General features: G+C 35.6%; 1 pseudogene; it reads right to left on the bottom strand.

Moving 5' to 3' along the window:
• Window positions 1–1,311: 1,311 nt before the first annotated feature.
• Window positions 1,312–1,873, bottom strand: LOC125932948 (small nuclear ribonucleoprotein Sm D1-like; annotated as a pseudogene).
• Window positions 1,874–6,758: the final 4,885 nt, after the last annotated feature.

The following is a 6,758-nucleotide window of genomic DNA, read 5'->3' as shown; positions in this document are numbered from 1 at the left end:
ATTGTAGATTCACATGCAGTTGTAACAAATAACACAAAGATGGGGCGCCTGGGTGGCTCAGTCAGCTAAGTGTCTGACTTTGGCTCAGGCCATGATCTCATGGTTCATGAGTTGGACCACTGCATTGGGCTCTCTGCTGTCAGCACAGAGCCCTCTTCAGATCCTCTGTCCCCCTCTCTCTCTCTGCCCATTCCCTGCTTGTGTTCTGTCTCTCAAAAATAAATAAACATTAAAAAAAATTTTTTTAAGGGAGCCTAGGTGGCTCAGTCGGTTAAGCATCAGACCTCAGCTCAGGTATCTCACTGTTCGTGGTTCAAGCCCCACACCAGAGTCTGTGCTGACAGCTTGGCGTCTGGGACCTGCTTCAGATTCTGTGTCTCCCTCTCCTCTCTTTCCCCCATTCTCCACTTGTGCTCTCTCTCTTTCTCAAAAAAAATTTTTAAAAAATTGTAAAGAAATAACACAAAGACATCCCATGTACCCTTTACCCAGTACGTGCCCCCTGCCCCCTCACCCCCCGGCAAAGGTAACATCTTACAGAATTACAATACCATATCAACAGTATGTTGACATTGAAACAGTCACGTTTTGGGACATTTCCATCACCTCAAGGATCTTCATGTTGTCATTTTTATAGCCACACCCACTTTCATCCTGTCTCCAACCTCTCCTTAACCCCTGGCAATCACTAATCTGTTCTCCATTACTGTAACTTTGTCCTTTCAAGAATGTTATAAGTGGAATCATATAGTATATAACCCATCAGGATTGGCTTTTCTCACTCAACCTAATTCTCTGGAGATTCATCCAGCTTGTAACTTGTATCAACAGTTACTCTTTTTTATTGCTATGTTATATTCCATAGAATGGACGTACCACTGTCTGTTTAACCCATTGAAGGACATTTGAATTGTTTCCAGTTTGGGACTATAATGAATAAAACTTCCATACACATACAGGTTTTTCTGTGAATGTAAGTTTTTATCTTCCTGGGATAAATGCCTAGGAGTGCCATTGCTTGGTTCCATAGTAGTTGCATATTTCGTTATTTAACAAATTGCTACACTGTGTTTAAGTGGCTGTACTGTTTTACATTCCCACCAGCAATGTGTGAATGATCCAATTTCTCTGAATCCCCTCCAGTATTTAGTGTTATCAATATTTTTTATTTTAGTCAATTTGGCAGATACATAATAAAATATCATTGTGGCTTTAATTTGCACTTCCCTGATGGCTAAGGACATTGAACATCTTTTTTTTTCTATTTTTCCTACATTTATGTTTATTAAAAACTGACATAAACAAACAAAACCTATACAAAAATGCCCCGATTCACATATCACTTTGAAATAGTAATCCTGAGAGACATTATTGCCTAAGGCCCCCTCTTCCTCTACCTGGACCACTTCCTCTTCCTCTTCCTCTTCCTTGGCCTCAGCTTCTTCTGGCAACATCTCCCCTTAGATTTCACCCTTGGCTCAACATCCATGAGTAGTGTATCCAGAGGAAAGCCATCTGGCAGAATAAAATATTGAATATTTTTTCTTTGAATACTCATTGTTTTCAGCTGTACCTGTTCTTCAAGGTCATTTTGACAGTTTTAAGATGCATGTTCATGCTGATATTTACACCTGTGATTGTCCCATGGACCTATGTTCCATTTTTTTAGTTCAATGATTATGGTTTTGTGACTCAATTTCATCAAAAGTCTCAGGAGTTTCATCCTAGCGACACCATCACTCTTTCAATCAGTGCACAAAACCCAACAACCCGGGTCCCAAAGACTATGAGTATGAATGACTGGAAACTGAACATTTGCCAACCGTGTGTCCAGTTAGGTGAAATATCTCTTCAAGTCTTAGATCCATTTTCTCATTGGGTTGGTTTGTTTCTCTGCTGAGTTTTAGGAGTTCTTTCTGTATTCTAGATACTGGTTCTTGTTGACTATATGGTTTCAAAATATCTTTTCTCAGTCTGTAGCATGTCTTTGCATCCTCTTAACAGGATCGCCCACAGAGCAGAATTTTTAAATTGTGATGAAGTCCAGTTTATCAATTTTTTTAATGAATCGTGTTTTTGGTGTCATTAACACTTTTTGCCTAGCCCTGAATCTCGAAGATCTTTTTTTATAAGTGTTTTAGTTTACATTTTGCACTTACCCCATGATCCATTTTTATTTCATTTTTTGTATAAAGTATGAAACAAGTTCACTTTTATGGCTATAGATGTCCAGTTGTTCCAACACCATTTGTTGAAAAACTATCTTTCCTCCATTGAATTGCTTTTGTGCCTTCATCAAAAATAAGTTGGGGGGTACCTGGGTGGCTCAGTCAGTTGAGCATCTGACTCTTGATTTCAGCTCAGGTCATGATCTCATGGGTTCATGGGTTTGAGCCCCACATCAGGCTCTGTGCTGACAATGCAGAGCCTGCTTGGGATTCTCTTTCTCCTCTCTCTCTTCCCCTCTGCTGCTCACTCTCTCTGTCTCTCAAAATAAATAAACTTAAAAAAAAATAATAAGTTGGGTCTATTAGTCTATGTCTGAGTTCTCTGTTCTGTGCCAGTGATCCATCAAATGTGCCTATTCCTCTGCCAAAACCATACAGATTTCATTATTGTTGTTATATATTAAGTCTTGAAATCAGGTAGATTGATTTCTTCTACTTTATTCCTCTTTTCAAAATTGTTTTAGCTATTTTAATACTTTTGATAAGAAGGCTTTGCCTTTTGGTATAAATTTTAGAATACTCTTATCCCTATTTAAAAAATCTTGCTGCAATTTTGATAGAAATTATATTGAACCCATACATCAGTTTGGGGAGAACTTTTTACTATGTTGAGTCTTCCAATCCATGAACACAGTAGGTCTTTTGATTATTTGTATTGTCTTTGATTTTTTTGTCAGTATTTTATAGTTTTTAGCACATAATTCCCATATATGTTTTGTTAGATTTTCACATAAGTATTTCATTTTTTGAGTGAATAAAAATGGTATTATATTTTAAATTTTGGTATCCATGAATTAATTACTAGCACATAGAAATACAGTTGATTTTTTTATGTTTACCTTGTATCCTGTGACCTTGGTGAACTCATTTACTCTAGGATTATTTTTGTAAATTCCTTGGCATTTTCTATGTAAACAATTGTGTCTTTTGCAATCAGCAACAGTTTTGTTTCTTCCTTTCCAGTCCGTGTGCCATTTTTTTTTCTTGCCTTACTGCACCGGTTTGAACTTCCAGTTGAATTCAACTGTACTGAATAAAAATGATAAGAGTGGACATCCTTCCCTTGTTGCTAATCTTGGAGGAAAAGATTCAGTATTTCACCATTAAGTATGATGTTCTCTACTGGTTTTTTATAGTACTCTTTATCCATAAATTTTCCCTCTATTCTTATTATCCTGAGTTTTTATCATAAATAGGTGTTAAATTTGAAATGCTTTTTCTGCATCAATTGATACGATCAGTTGATTTTTCTCCTTTAGCCTATTAATGTGGATTGATGTTCTTACATTAAACCAATTTTGCATCCCAGCAATAAACCCCATTTTTTCATGGTATAAAATTCATTTTATATGTTGCTGGATTTTATTTGCTAATATTTTGTTACCGATTGTTGTGTCTATATTTATGAGTGATATTGGACTGTGGGTTTGTTTGTTGTTCTTTTGTTTGTTTGTTTGTTTTTGGACTGTATGGTTTTGGCATCAGGGTAATATTAACTTCATAAAATGAATTAGGAAGTGTTCCCTCCTCTTCTATTATTTGGAAAAGAGTATGTAGAATTGGTTTCAATTCTTTAAACCTGATAAAATTTTCCAGTAAAACCATCTGGGCCTGGAAATTTATTTGGGGGAGTTTTTGAAGTTATGAATTCAATTTCCTTAATAGTTACAGAGTTTTTCAAACAATCTATTTCATAAGTTGTGGTGGTTGGTGTCTCTCAAAAATTTGCTCCGTTTTGAGTGGTCAAATTTGTGTGCATAGAATTGTTAGTAGTATTTTTTTATTATCCTTTGATGTTTGCAGAATCAGTAGTGATATTCTCCCTTTCTGATATTGCTAACTTCTTTCTTTTTACTGTGTCAGTCTTCCTAGAAGTTTGTCAATTTTATTGCCCTTTTCAAAGAAACAGCTCTTGGTTTCACTGATTTTCTTCTATCTTCTTCTGTTTTCACTTCTGCTATTTTCTTTATTATTCCCTTCTTTCTGCTTGCATTGGGTTTATTTTGCTCTTCTTTTCCTAGGTTCTTAAAGTAGAAGGTTAAATTACTGACTTGAGGCTTTTCTACTTCTCTAATATGTGCATTTGGTGCTATAAACTGCCCTCTCTGCATTACTCTAGCTGTATTCCACAAATCTTGATATGTTGTGGTTTTATTTTCATTAAGTTCATTATTCTTTTTATTTCTCTTGAGACATCTTATTTGATCCATGGATTATTTGGGAGTATGATCTTTTATTTTCATGTTTTTTGGAGATCTTTCTATTATTGATTTCTAGTGTGATTCCATTATGGTAAGAGTACACATTCTATATGATTTCAATTTTTAAAAAAATATTAAAATATTAAATAATTTTATTAAAATATAAAACTATAAAAATATTAATGTTTGGCTCCAGAGAATCCATTCTGCTAGTCTAACCTCATTGACCTCAGCCACAGCAATTTCTTACTTAACACATCTCCAAAGGCAAGGGAATCCAAAGCAAAAATGGACTATTGGGACCTCATCAAGATAAAAAGCTTCTGCACAGCAAAGGAAACAATCAACAAAACTAAAAGGCAACCAACAGAATGGGAAAAGATATTCGCAAATGACATATCAGACAAAGGGCTAGTATCCAAAATCTATAAAGAACTCACCAAACTCCACACCCGAAAAACAAATAATCCAGTGAAGAAATGCATGGAAAACATGAATAGACACTTCTCTAAAGAAGACATCCAGATGGCCAACAGGCACATGAAAAGATGCTCAATGTCACTCCTCATCAGGGAAATACAAATCAAGACCACACTGAGATATCACCTCACGCAGTCAGAGTGGCCAAAATGAACAAATCAGGAGACTATAGATGCTGGAGAGGATGTGGAGAAACGGGAACCCTCTTGCACTGTTGGTGGGAATGCAAACTGGTGCAGCCGCTCTGGAAAACAGTGTGGAGGTTCCTCAAAAAATTAAAAATAGATCTACCCTATGACCCAGCAATAGCACTGCTAGGAATTTACCCAAAGGATACAGGAGTGCTGATGTGTAGGGGCACTTGTACCACAATGTTTATAGCAGGACTTTCAACAATAGCCAAATTATGGAAAGAGCCTAAATGTCCATCAGCTGATGAATGGATAAAGAAGATGTGGTTTATGTACACAATGGAATACTACTTGGCAATGAGAAAGAATGAAATATGGCCTTTTGTAGCAATGTGGATGGAACTGGAGAGTGTTATGCTAAGTGAAACAAGTCATACAGAGAAGGACAGATACCATATGTTTTCACTCTTATGTGGATCCTGAGAAACTTAACAGAAGACCATGGGGGAGGGGAAGAAAAAAAAAAGTTAGAGAGGGAGGGAGCCAAACCATAAGAGACTCTTCAAAACTGAGAATAAACTGAGGGTTGAAGCGGGGTGGAAGGGAGAGGAGGGTGGGTGATGGGCATTGCGGAGGGCACCTGTTGGGATGAGCACTGAGTGTTGTATGGAAACAAACTTGACAATAAATTTCATATTTAAAAAAAATATTAATGTTTGTTTTATAGCCCAGGATATGGCCTGTCTTATCTATGTTCTGTTTTTACTTGAAAACAATGTATATTCTACAGTGGAGTTTTCTATAAATATTGGCTAGATCTCATTGGTTGATGGTGTTGTTTAGTTTTTCTATGTTCTTGCTGAGTTTCTATCTAGTTCTATCAATTGGACAATTGAAATGAGTGCTGAATTCTCTAATTCTAATTGTGCACATGTCTATTTCTCCCTTCAGTTCTGTCAGTTTGTGCTTCATATATTTTGCAGCTTTATTGTTTGATATTTACACATTTAAGATTGCTGTATCTTCCTGACAGACTGACCCTTTTGTCATTACATAATGTCTCTGTCTCTGATAATTTTCTTAGTCCTGAAGTTTACTATATCTGACATTAATATAGCTAGTCCTGCTCTCTTTTGATTAATGTTTTCAAGATATATCTTTTCCATCCTTTCATAGTTATATTTTAAGTACGCTTCTTGTAGACAGCATATATTTGGGTCATGTTTGTTAATCCTCGCTGCCTAACTGCCTTCTCTTTTGTATATTTCAATCATTTACAGGTCCTGTAATTAGTGATATATTAGTGCTTAACCCTGCCATTCTATTTTTTGTTTTCTGTTTGTTCTGTTTTTAATTTATCTGTCTGGTTTTCCCTGCCTTCCTGTGAGTTACTTGAACATTTTTTAAGTTCCAGTTTGATTTCATCTATAACATTTTTGAGTGTATCTCTGTACAACTTTTTTAGTGTGCTCTAGGTATTGCATTAAACATACACAATTTATCATAGCCTGTAGATTTTTCTTTTTACCAGTGTGAGTGAAGTATAAAAATCTTATTTTTTCTTTATGTCCCTTTACCTTCCCCTATTTATAATTGCCTTAAATATTTCCTATACATACATTTAGAACTATATGGAACAGTGTTATAATTGTTGCTTCAACCACTAAAAATTTTTAGAAAACTCAAGAGAAAAAGGAAAGTCAATTTTATTTATCAAG

This window comes from Panthera uncia, chromosome D2 (genome assembly GCF_023721935.1).
Source record: "Panthera uncia isolate 11264 chromosome D2, Puncia_PCG_1.0, whole genome shotgun sequence".
NCBI classification, from domain to species: Eukaryota; Metazoa; Chordata; class Mammalia; order Carnivora; family Felidae; genus Panthera; species Panthera uncia.
Note: the sequence above shows the minus strand (reverse complement) of the source record. Positions and strands in the feature narration are given on the sequence as shown.